At 42.2% G+C, this 13,367-nt stretch overlaps 1 protein-coding gene across 1 annotated transcript in view; it reads left to right on the forward strand.

The window, feature by feature from the left end:
• The first annotated feature begins 1,006 nt into the window (after positions 1-1,006).
• CDH5 (cadherin 5) overlaps positions 1,007-13,367 on the forward strand; it is a 66,578-nt gene continuing 54,217 nt past the window's right edge. Inside the window, exon 1 of the mRNA XM_033940151.1 lies at positions 1,007-1,129. The gene's annotated coding sequence lies outside the window, so the exon portion shown is untranslated. The remainder of the gene's footprint in view (positions 1,130-13,367) is intronic.

Below are 13,367 nucleotides of genomic sequence, written 5' to 3' on the forward strand. Positions count from 1 at the left end.
CGACAGGGTACCTGAAAAATACCCAAATGCAATGTGATTACAAACTTTGATAGCGACCGAGTACATAGGACAAATTTGATTAACATATCTCATCAATGCTTGAGATCCTGAATAAATGAATGTAAACCGTTCTCGGCTCCCCTGGGAGAACGGTATAGAAAATTCAATATATAAATAAATAAATTGCCTTTTTAGTAATTTTTTTGAAATTGTAAAGAAACTTTGTGGACACCCTGTATTATTCATCACCAAGGAAAACATGCTCAGTAAGGTGTCGTCATACATAGCACAGGGCTCCAGAAAAAGGAGGTCTGATTGAGACATCCGGGTTTTACTTCCGTTGCTTTCAGCAGAAGTAAAACCCGGATGTCTCAATCCATCCTCCTTTTATTTGGAGCCATATGGTAACCCTAGTCATAGCCCAAGGAGTGAGGGACCTTTAATATAATAAAAAGGAAACAGTTTTCTTTATAAGATTAAGTGAGTCTCAAACTATGGGCTTACGGCAGAAAGACCAGTTTATTGCTGTAACACTTGCTGTAAAGCAGGGGTGTCCAATGTCGGTCCTCGAGGGCCGCAATCCAGTCGGGTTTTCAGGATTTCCCCAATGAATATGCATTGAAAGCAGTGCATGCAAATAGATCTCATGCATATTCATTGGGGAAATCCTGAAAACCCGACTGGATTGCGGCCCTCGAGAACCGACATTGGACACCCCTGCTGTAAAGTATTCACCCCCGTAATCCAGGTGTTAATGGAGGCCTATCACTTTTCCTCCACAACTTCTGCATTATTGTCTCGACTTTTGTACAGCTTCATACTCCTTTCTGCCCATCTTAAGGTGGTCTGGCAGTGGAACTCTTCTCACTTTATCTGGTTTCCTCCACTCTCCTATCTCACTGTTGGCATCACAACAGTGTGGAACAATAACAGGAAGCCTGCAGGGTGGGAAATAGGCTGGCTCCCAGCTGGACAACCTTAGACATTCTGGGAAGTGGAACACTCCCAGCATTTCTTAATAAACTCTTTCCTTTACTCTTTGCGCAACGGTAAAAATTTGGGAATAATTTCTATACATCGCTGGATCATTCTACGTATCGTTCACGAGCTACGAATCCTTTCCAATCAGGTAAGTCAATGAAGGATTTAGGAAGTGCTGGATTTATTCAAGCTTTACTTTGAAAACTGTTAGGGAATTTCTTTTTGATTGCGAGTGAGGTTGATAGAAGGTGTGAGTTTCTGGTAGATATACTGTACAGTAACTACAGAAAACCGGGTTATAGTTTGCTTTTAAACTGAATAGCATGTTAACAGAGAGCAGGTTTCACTGAGTAATAAGTGTCAGAATTTATAAAAGCAAGTGTATTTAGAAGTTTAAGAAACATGATTATGTTAAATAATATTGTTAGCATTTTCTAGCACTTTAAAAATGTAGAATATCCCCACTTCTTGTAATTTGTAATCTAATGCAAACAGATAAATAATATATGTACTATAAATCCACCCAGTACATTGTGCACACTTACTGCTACTTAGGGCTCCTTTTACTAAGGCGTGCTATGTGTTTTAACGTGTGCTAAATGCTAACGCGGGCATCTTAGTCTATGGACGCATTAGCGGTTAGCACGAGCGTATATATAGCGCACGCTACAACGCATAGCGTACCTTAGTAAAACAGGAAGTAAGTTGTAAAAGTCATTTTTTGACATTTTGTACATTTTTTGAAGAAGCAACTGTGAAAGTTTGCACATTTTGCCCTAATTTTCCTCTCAAAATTGTCATCACGGTATATTGGCAGAAACATTAACTGCTACCATGTCACATCACCTCACAGATTCCATAAAGCAGACACTAAGCCAAGAGTCTAATATATAATACTGGTAGAAGACAGATAACGTTCTCGCAAGGACCTAAATATCTGGACAAATCATTTGAGCCAGGACAAGGGTACTTCTGGATCTAGACGTGCTAGGAATGAAATTCAGACTTCGCTCCTGCCACCAACGCTATGTAATCGTGGTCAGGTTGCTGTAGCACTCTGTGTACCTGGGAGCATGATGAAAACCGAGTAAAGGTATTTGTTTTCATCTGGGTTTACTGGGCAATAAAATAACGTAGATCTCTATGCTTCAAATAAGATAATCTAGCAGTTGGTTTAGAGGTGGCGACAAAAGAAGTAATTAATCTCTAACTATGATTAGGAGGCGGAGGATTTCTACTATTCACATATAAGATATTAAGGGTGTGCAAAGGCAAACATTTTCATTCCCCCCATCCCTTTTATAAAACTGTGGTTCGTTTATTAGCACCAGCCACGGCAGTAACAGCACCGATGCTCATAGGAAATCTATGAGCGTAGGAGCTGTTACTGCCGCAGCTTGCGCTAAAAACTGTGCTACAGTTTTTAAAAAGGGGGGGGGAGGGTTGTTTAGACTTTTTCTGATTTTTGTACTTTTCTTGGTTCATTTCACACATTCTTTTTAATAAAAGAACTTTCCACATGCAAATCAACTTAACACTTGTTAATTCCTAGGCTAATGTGTGTTAACAAGAGGCCGCTGAAAAGTTCTCAGCCCAGCCAAGAAGAGAAATGATGTGGAGCCAGACTTGTCTTGAAACTTTCCATTTCATTTCAAATCACTGTAACAAAAAGTGTGGAATAGCTGGCAAGTTTCATGGCCCCACATCATTCTCTTCTTGATTGGGCTGAGAACTTTTCAGCAGTTTTTCCTGTTGTGATGTCATAATGCCTCATTCCACCAATGCCTAAGAACCAACTTCATTGGTGATGTCACAATGGCTTGGTTTCCCTATACTTGTGCCCATTTACTAGATGCATTTGCTTCATTGAAATAAAAAAGTGTCAAGAAAAGTGTGGAATAGCTGGCAAGTTTCATAGCTCCACATCATTCTCTTCTTGGTTGGGTTAAGAACTTTTCAGTGGTCCCTAGAATCAGGGCTTATCCTTAAATTAATTGCAACTCTTACCTCTCCCCTAATTGCTCTTTAATGTACCTCCTAAAGATCTACTGAACAGTCCAACCCCTCTGCTCGGACCAGAGATTATTGACTTAAGTAATCCCAAGGCCTTAATTGACCTCTAACGCATCCCTACACTGAAATGTCTCCTTAAAACTCAGAAACTTCATAATGTTAAGGGGGCGCTTTGTGCAATTAATCATATGATGAAAATTTTTAGTTTCAGTTAATTGTGTGATGAAAATTTCTTAAATTCTGTAATTTCCAGAGCTCTTGTTCGTCGTGGATTTCAGGGAAGAAGCCAGTTAGTTACTGGGAAATTTTGGCACGGATAGCTTAAAAGATAAGACCGACTTAAGAATTCCAAAGTTTTAAAAATCATAAAAGTTTTCAATTTTTTTTTTCCCCAAAAAGTTATGTAGTATAATTCAGATCCAGTTTCTTGAGTGAGCGGAGTCCATTCCATTCCAAAGTCAAAACCTTTCTCTTCAAGGACGACTACCGTACATCACCTGAGATCTCTCCTCTTCTCCAAACATGGACGAATACATTAACAGAGAACAACAAACGCTTCCTTAGAAGCGACCCCCACTTCCTCTCGTGCTTTTCCATCCCCTCTCATCACTTTTGTTTTATTTATATCTTGATGTAATTTTACTCCCCATTGTTCTTTCCTTCTTCCAATGTCTGTTCTTGTCCATTTTTAATCCCCCGTTTTATTTGATCTTACATAATTTTGGTTTTCATTTTTGCTTTACCATATATACTTTTATAATTCTTGTTGTAAACCGTATAGCTATTTTTCTGATAGGCAGTATATCAAATGATAAATAGGAAACCATAAAAGGGGGGAGTCGGGATCCCTCATTGTGTGGTCACCAGAGGTCAACTATGATTTGAGGGTACTTCTGGATCTAGAAGTACTAGCAATGAAATTCAGACTTCCCTACTGCCACCAACACTATGGGATCCTTTTGCAAAGCCGTGTTAGCGGTTTTATCGCATGCACCGGATTAGCGCGCGCTAGGAAATTTACCACCTGCTCAAAAGGAGGCAGTAACGGCTAGCGCTTGCGGTAATTTAGCGTGTGCTATTCCGCACGTTAAGGCCCTAGCACGGCTCTGTAAAAGGAGCCCTATGAAATTATGGTCAGGTTGTGGTAGCACTCTGTGTACCTGGAAGCATGATGAAAACTGGGTATTTGTTTTCATCTGGGTTTACTGGGCAATAAAATAACGTAGAATAATGTGGAAACTTGGATATCAGTTATAACAGTATTACTGAATGACCAATATTGGCTGCAGTGGGAGTGGGGGGTTATCTATAGAAGACCTATGTAACTTTCTTGAATTGTCTTTTGTAGCAAATTTAAAAGCAGGGAGAAGGATATATGATATATGGACATATGATGTGTGGAAAAGTGACTTTTGCTTGCTCTCTTATTACTACCCCAGCTTCTGGCCACTGGTCTGCTGTCTCCCCATTCCAGTTTAGCTGATTGACTCAGGCAGGTCAGACGAGAACCATTGTTTCTTGTAACCATTATCCTACCCTCACTTGTAAAACAAGCTCAAATTATTAAATCCTGTAAATCTAATTATCTGCCCCTGATGCAGGAAAAATCGGTTCCAGATTTGGCCCGTAGTTTGAAAGGCCGTGCTTTTCCATAGCCATTCACGCCGCAGGCCAGAGCTGGAACCAGTTTTTCCTGCATCCGGGGCAGATATTCAGAATTACAGCCCCCCCCCTCCCCCCTAGGCCTGAAAACGCTGGTCAGGAAAACATGCTGATCAAACATCCTGCTTTTGTTCAAGCAGAATAAATCATGGAAAACAGGATATCTGCAAATGAATTGTATGGTTTTAAATACTAGGATACGTTTGATGCCTAAGGTTTGTTGAGCTAAAATTATGGAATATTTGCTAACTATACTTGCTTTTATCATTAAAGAATGCATTCTTTAATAATTAGATAAAGTACTAGGAAGGATAATTTGGATAGTGATTTACAGCTGAATACATGTTACTTGTGTATTATCAGCTGTCTTAAAATCCATATATTATAATGGTTAAAAATTTACATTTTTTTTTCCACTTATTTACTGCTGTACTCAGTGGAGGCAGTCCTGGGTTTTTCAAGTCAGAGGAGTAAAATAACGCATATATATTTCTTTTTGACAGGGTCAGTTTAAAGGATTGTGGTACCCTCCCCCAACTCCCATATCGGCATCAGTCCCTTCCACCCGCCTCGTCCCATTGCCTCCCTACAGTTTGGTATCTTTCTCTTTCCCTTCCCCTCCATCTCCCCCCTCCCTGCAAATCTGGCATCTTTCCCTCTTTCACCCTCCACTGGTGCAGCATCTCTCCCTCCCACCTGTGGTCCTGCAAACTTGCAATGGATTGCCAGCAACAACAGAGTGAAAACAGGTAGTCCTTGGTCTTCTCTCTGTTGCAATATCCTATAGGTAGGAAGTGACAGAGGGAAGATCATGGGCTGCCTAGTTTCGTGCTGCTGATGCTGCTACTACTGCTAACAATCCATGACAAGTTTGCAAGTCTTCAGGCAGAGAAGGAAGAGGGGGAAGGAGCAATTCTGGTTCGGGGGGGGGAAGAGGAAGAGGGAGTAATGCCAGATGCACAGGGAGGGAGAGAGAGACCTGACTGGGGTGGTGGGAAGAGAGTAAGAAAGAGATGCCATACCTGTGGGGAGGGGAGAACATAAGAACATAAGAAGTTGCCTCCACTGGGTCAGACCAGAGGTCCATCCCGCCCAGTGGACCGCTCCCGCGGCGGCCCACCAGGTCCTTTGACCTGTGAAATGATTTGAACATTTTTATATCCTACCTCTGCTTCTATCTGTACCCCTCAATCCCTTTATCCTTTAGGAACCTATCCAAACCTTCCTTGAACCCCTGTACTGTGGTCTGGCCTATCACAACCTCTGGAAGAGCGTTCCATGTGTCTACCACCCTCTGGGTAAAAAAGAACTTCCTAGCATTTGTTCTGAACCTGTCCCCTTTCAATTTCTCCGAGTGACCCCTAGTGCTTGTGGTTCCCCACAGTTTGAAGAATCTGTCCTTGTCCACTTTCTCTATGCCCTTCAGAGAGAAGGAAACACTTAGCCATTGGACTGGTACTGGCATTGATGTAAGAGGCTAGGGATTTTGGCACCTTTTATTACTGGAACCCTGAGCCAGTGCTCCTCTCATCCAGTGGTTGAGCTGACTGTGTTTTGACCTCTGCTCACATTGTGCTTTAGATCCATTTCCATCTTCCTTGTATAAATTATCTATGCATTGTTTATTGCCATTAGCACTGACTTTGATTTCTTTTAGTCTTTCGAGGGTATCTTTTCCCTTCATATGGAAAAAAAGCTCATCTGACCTATTCTTAAGCAAGCGATATCTGATCCTTTTCTGCCCAAAAACTACTGTCTCATATCTAATCTATGTTTCTTATCTAATAACACGTGATCTTCAGTCAGTTTTTAAAGCAGATTGAGGAACCCCATACTCTAAATCCATGGCAATCCTAGAACGTTTAAAACAAAACCAAAACATAACATAACTTTATTCTTCTATACTGCCTCAATCAGACAGTTTCTAGGCAGTTTACACAAAAGAGAGCTGGACACATGGAGGGGCATAATCAAAAGGGACGTCTAAGTCCATTTACGTCCATCTCACAAGTCGTCCAAAGTTAAAAAGAGCCTAAAACACATTTTCGAAAGATACATCCAACATTTTTTGACTTTCGAAAATCGTCTAATTATACGTCCTGCCGATCTGATCGTCCAAGCCACTAAATCATCCATCTTCATACCACATTTCCATCCAACTTTCCGTCCAAGTCCACAACGCCTAGAACAAGCCTTGTTGGACGTGGGAGGGGTCTGCAAAGTGATGGACTGCACACCCAGACATGCCACCTAAATAGTGGGGTACCTTACAGGGCACTGCTGTGAACTTCACAAAAAGGGTGCCATGGCTTCTCCTCACTACAGCTCCCTTATAGGTGATGGTGAGCCCCCCAAACCACCTCCAGAATCCCCTAGACCCACCTATCTACCACCCCAATAGCCCTTATGGCTGCAGGAGCCACTTATATGCCAGTAAAAAAGGGTTTTGGGGTGTATAGGGCAGTGCACATGTTTCAGTATCAATGCAGTGATTACAGGGGCTTATGGGCATAGGTCCTCTTCTCTATGGGTCCCTAACCCACCCCCAAGATGATTTAAGCTACCTCTGGGCTGGATGACTAGGCTTTCCTATGCCAGGCAGCCAGTTGATGATGGTCTGGAGGCTGAAATTTAAAGTTGTGAATAAAATTTTTATGGAAGTGGGAGGGGGTTGGTGATCACTGGGGTAGTGTGTGGGGTTCGGTGTTATGTGTTTTCAGTGCTTATCTGGTGAGTTTAGGTGGGTTTTTGTGACTTAGACCATGTTTTAGATGGTCTAAGTCACAATGTCCAAGTTACGTCGATCGTCGGGTGTATAACTTTTGGTTATACATGCTGTACGACTAAGTCTAAACCGGCCCTCGTCCCGCCCAACTCCTGCCCTCGACATGCCTCCCGAAATGCCCCATTTAGCTTTGGACGTTGAGCGGCACTATGAAGGCCTAGGTCGTTTTTAAATATGTCCAAAACCCGGTTTTATTATCGGCGCTTGGACGTTTTTGAGAAATGTTCATCCAAGTGCCGACTTAGGCCGGTTTTTGGACGTTTTTCTCTTTCGATTATGAGCCCCTCAGCGAAATACAAAGTTTAAAAAAGTACAACAACATGTTTCCTGTATATACACAATGTAAAACTTTTGTCATCAATAAAACTTCAGTTAAGAACTAAATTTATCAAACAGTCTTAATTTCTTTTCGAAATGCATCATAGGACATCATGGCTCCACTAATGTAACTACCCAACCAGGATTGTTGCTTACTTGCTTGAAATGCAAGAGTCCTGTCCAAAAAAGATCTGTATCTGATTTTAGGATAGATGAATAAATTGCAATTGCTAGTTATCCTCGTAGGGCTGTATAGCATGAAATGGGACAGAAGGTAGATTGGGGCCAGTCCCCACACTAGCTTAAAGCAAATGCAAGAGAATTTAAATATTACTCGTGCTTCCACCAGTAGCCAATGCAATAGTCAATAATGCAATGTACAGAGTGCAGGAGTTTATTTGAAAAGCAAAAGTTCTTAAAAACATGTAAACCACATATAAAGCAATTACATAAACTACAATAATGTATCCAATAACTGGTCCTAATGGTCATGTGGACCGGACCCGACCCGGTTCAAAGTACAGAGATTTTAGCTCAGCTTTATTGAGGGAAATACTTTCTACGTTTGAACGTATCGGCAATTTTTGACATAATCGACCATGATCGTCTTCTCTCTCAATCTGGGATTGGGGGAACAGTTCTTTCATGGTTTTTACCTCTTTTCTCAAAAATCGCTCTTTTTCAGTCCTCCATCGCCTCCATCTCACCATCTCACTTGTGGGGTTCCACAGCACTCAATTCTTGCTCCTCTGCTTTTTCATATCTTTATTAGTCCATTACCTACTGTTATTCTGGAATTCAGTAGTTCCCCCTCATTTCTATACCAAATGACATTGTACTGGTCTGTATACCCTGTCTGTCTGACATCCCCTATTTTGGTTCATTACAAACATGCTTGAAGCCAATGGTACATTGGTACCATGACAACAAATTAGTATTGAACCAAGAAAATACATTTTTTTCTTTTTTTTAATTATTCTTTATTAATTTTTAAAATCAAATACATAGTGCAAACAGATGAACAATCAAGTAATATAACATATTGCACTCTATTCCACAAAATAATATACAGCTATTTAAACCCACCCCCACCCCCACCCCACCCCCCACCACTCCTGGATGTGTATAACAATCTTTCATGAATCAAAGGGAAATAATATTAATAATTCACATTCATATAAGAACATAAGAACATAAGCAATGCCTCTGCTGGGTCAGACCTGAGGTCCATCATGCCCAGCAGTCCGCTCACGCGGCGGCCCAACAGGTCCAGGACCTGTGCAGTAATCCTCTATTTATACCCCTCTATCCCCTTTTCCAGCAGGAAATTGTCCAATCCTTTCTTAAACCCCTGTACTGTACTCTGCCCTATTACTCCCTCTGGAAGCGCATTCCAGGTGTCCACCACTCGTTGGGTAAAGAAGAACTTCCTAGCATTCGTTTTAAATCTGTCCCCTTTCAACTTTTCCAAGTGTCCTCTTGTTCTTTTATTTTTCGAAAGTTTGAAGAATCTGTCCTTCTCTACTCTCTCTATGCCCTTCATGATTTTATAAGTCTCTATCATATCCCCTCTAAGTCTCCTCTTCTCCAGGGAAAAGAGACCCAGTTTCTCCAATCTCTCAGCGTATGAGAGGTTTTCCATCCCTTTTATCAAGCGTGTCGCTCTCCTCTGAACCCTCTCGAGTAACGCCATATCCTTCCTAAGGTACGGAGACCAATATTGGACGCAGTATTCCAGATGCGGGCGCACCATCGCCCGATACAATGGCAGGATAACTTCTTTTGTCCTTGTTGTAATACCCTTCTTGATTATGCCTAGCATTCTATTTGCTTTCTTAGCGGCTGTTGCGCACTGTGCCGTCGGCTTCATTGTCATGTCCACCATTACCCCCAAGTCCCTTTCTTGGTTGCTCTCATTCAATAATATCCCTCCCATCGTATAGTTGTACCTCGGGTTTCTGTTTCCAACATGCAATACTTTACATTTCTCAACGTTGAACTTCATCTGCCATCTCGCCGCCCATTCCCCCAATTTGTTCAAGTCCCTTTGCAATTCTTCGCATTCCTCTTTAGTCCCAGCTCCACTAAATAGTTTTGTATCGTCCGCAAATTTTATTATCTCACACTTCGTGCCTGTTTCTAGATCATTTATGAATATATTAAATAGCAGCGGCCCTAGCACTGAGCCCTGCGGAACACCACTCGTGACCCCCATCCAGTCCGAGTAGTGGCCCTTCACCCCTACCCTCTGTTTCCTACCCGCCAACCAGTTTCTGATCCATCTATGTACGTCTCCGTCCACTCCATGGTTCTTCAGTTTCCGGAGTAGACGTTCGTGAGGCACCTTGTCAAAGGCTTTTTGGAAATCAAGGTATATGATGTCTATGGGGTCTCCTCTGTCCATCCGTTTGTTAATTCCTTCGAAGAAGTGCAATAAGTTCGTTAGGCACGATCTCCCCCTGCAGAAACCATGTTGGGTTGTTTTCAAAAGTTCGTTTCTTTCCAGATGTTCATCGATGTGTTCTTTAATCAGTGCTTCCGTCAGTTTCCCCGGAACCGAGGTCAAACTCACTGGTCTGTAGTTTCCCGGGTCACCTCTTGATCCCTTTTTAAAGATGGGCGTGACATTGGCTATCTTCCAATCCTCCGGGATCATGCCTGTTTTCAAGGATAGGTTGCAAATTTGCTGCAGTAGTTCCGCTATCTCCTCCTTTAATTCCTTCAGAACCCTGGGATGGATTCCGTCCGGACCCGGGGATTTGTCAGTTTTAAGTTTTTCTATCTGCCTGTGTACATCATCAAGGCTCACTTCCATGGATGTTAATTTTTCTGCTTGATTTCCATTGAAGATTTGTTCAGGTTCCGGTATGTTGGTTGTGTCTTCGTTTGTAAATACAGACGAGAAGAACATGTTGAGTCTTTCTGCGACTTCTTTCTCCTCCTTCACCGCTCCCTTCCTGTCTCCTTCGTCCAGCGGTCCTACCTCCTCCCTAGCTGGCTGTTTCCCTTTAACATATCTGAAGAACGGTTTGAAATTCCGTGCCTCCCTGGCTAGCCTCTCTTCATACTCTCTTTTGGCTTTTCGAACCACACGGTGACATTCTTTTTGATACTTCCTGTGCTCCTTCTGGTTCCCTTCAGTTTTGTCCTTTTTCCATTCCCTGAATGAATTTTTCTTATTGCCTATCGCTTCCTTCACTATTTTAGTCATCCATACTGGGTCTTTTGTTCGACCCTTTTTGCACCCCTTTCTGAATCTGGGGATGTGCAGATTTTGTGCCTCGCTCACTGTGTCTTTGAAAAAAGACCAGGCATGTTCTACTGTTTGCCATTTTTTGGAAGTGTTCCTAAGTTTCTTCCTTACCATTTCCCTCATTGCTTCATAGTTTCCTTTCCTGAAGTTGAAAGATGTCGCTATGGTTCTCTTTCCGTTCGGTATGCCTACTTCAACCTTGAACTTGATCATATTATGATCACTGTTTCCCAACGGTCCCACTACTTCCACTTCCTTTGCAGGTCCCCTTAGTCCATTTAGGATTAAATCCAGAGTGGCATTTCCTCTCGTCGGTTCTCTAACAAGCTGCTCCATGAAGCAATCTTGTATAGCCTCCAGGAATTCTGTCTCCCTAGCGCATCTTGAGCTTCCAAGACTCCAGTCTATCCCAGGATAGTTGAAGTCTCCCATAACAACTGTGTAACCACTTTTGCATTCTCGCTTCATCTCGGCATCCATTTCTTTATCGCTATCTCCGGTTTGCCCGGGTGGACGATAGTATAGGCCCATCTTTATTTCATGCCCTTTCCTACCCGGTATTTTAACCCATAGCGATTCCAGTTTGTTGATCATCTCTGCTGTGTCCATTCTTGTCGATTGTATGCTTTCTTTTACGTATAGGGCTATTCCTCCTCCTTTCTGACCTGACCTATCCCGGCGATAGAGCTTGTACCCCGGCAGTGCTGTATCCCATTTGTTTTCCTCATTCCACCACGTTTCAGAGATTCCAATGATGTCTATGTCCTCTGCATTGGCCATGGCTTCTAGCTCCCCCATTTTGTTTCTTAAACTCCTTGCATTAGTATATATGCAGTTTAGATCCTGGCATTTTGTCGTCTTCATTTCTTTTCCCTGTGCTTCAGTCTTTGGTGTCTTCTCTTTTGCTACAATCTTTCTAACCTCCTCTTCTGGGTTAGTTGACTCCTGTAATTTGTCTCTTGTTTCTTCCCTGCCTTTTTTCCCCTCAGTATCTTCATGGGATACCTTCTTCCGAATCATCGACGCTAGGTCGACTGTCGGCTTTCCCCTTTCTCTTAGTTTAAAGCCTGTTCTATTCCTCTCTTGACGTTGTTTGCTAGAAGTCTTGTTCCCGCCACGCTCAGGTGCAGTCCATCTCTCCTGTAGAGCTTGCTCTTGCCCCAGAACGTTGTCCAGTTCCTCACGAAGTGGAACCCTTCTTCCTCACACCATCTCCTCATCCATGCATTTATTGATTGTAGTTCTTCCTGCCTTTTCACATCTGCCCTTGGTACCGGTAGGATCTCTGAGAATGCTATCTTCTGGGTCCTCATCTTCAGTTTCCTTCCTAGAATCTTGAACTGTTCTATCAGCGTGCCTCTTCTGTAGTCTCTCCTGCTGACATCATTCGTCCCGATGTGGATCATTACTGCGGTCTCTTCCGTCTCCGCTCCTTCCAGGACCTTCCCAATTTTGTCCACGATGTCCTTGGTTCTCGCTCCTGGGAGGCAGGTCACCAGTCGATCCTCTCTTCCTCCTGCTATGTGGCTGTCCACATGCCTCAATATCGAGTCTCCCACCAGGATCGCTGACTTTCCCTTCTTCAATTTTCTTATCGGTCTCAGGTCAATGTCCTCGGTGTATTTTGTTAACGGGCCCCAAATTTCCTTAAATTTGCTATGATGTCCCCTCTGTAAAGAACTGAAGTTTTCGAATTTATAAATCTGGCATAAGGATTCCCACCAGAAACTGTAATTTAAGTTATTCCAGCTTTTCCAATTTTTCATTATCAGCTGCATGGCTACTCCTTTCATGATGAGAAGCAATTTATTCTGGTTTGCATTGATTGGTTTCTTGGGGAATAATATCGTTCCAAACAATACTATATCATATGACAGCGTTAATGGAACTTCCAATATTGTAATAATTTGCCCCCAAATGGATTTCCAGAATTTGAGTATCAAGGGACAATAATATAGCAAATGATCTAATGTCCCTATATTGAGATGACATTGCCAGCATCTATTAGATTTAGAACTGTCTAACCTTTGTAACCTAACAGGGGTCCAAAAAGATTTATGTAACAAGAAAAACTAAGTCTGTCTCATAGATGCTGATGCTGTACATCTCATCCTCCAATTCCAAATTCATGGCCATTGAGATGCAGAAATCTGCTGCTTTGTCTCAATTTTCCAAATGTCTTTAAGACTATTTTTTGGCTTTTAATTCAAAAATTCAGATATTAATTTATACATTTCTTGTTGGATGACAGGCTGTTCCATTTGGTCTCCTGTTATTTTCACTCTTTTTGGTTGAAACCTAGGTGTCATAATAGACACATCCTTCTCATAATAGACACATCCTTCTCGACGAAAA

This window comes from Geotrypetes seraphini, chromosome 4 (assembly GCF_902459505.1).
Source record: "Geotrypetes seraphini chromosome 4, aGeoSer1.1, whole genome shotgun sequence".
Classification (NCBI taxonomy): domain Eukaryota; kingdom Metazoa; phylum Chordata; class Amphibia; order Gymnophiona; family Dermophiidae; genus Geotrypetes; species Geotrypetes seraphini.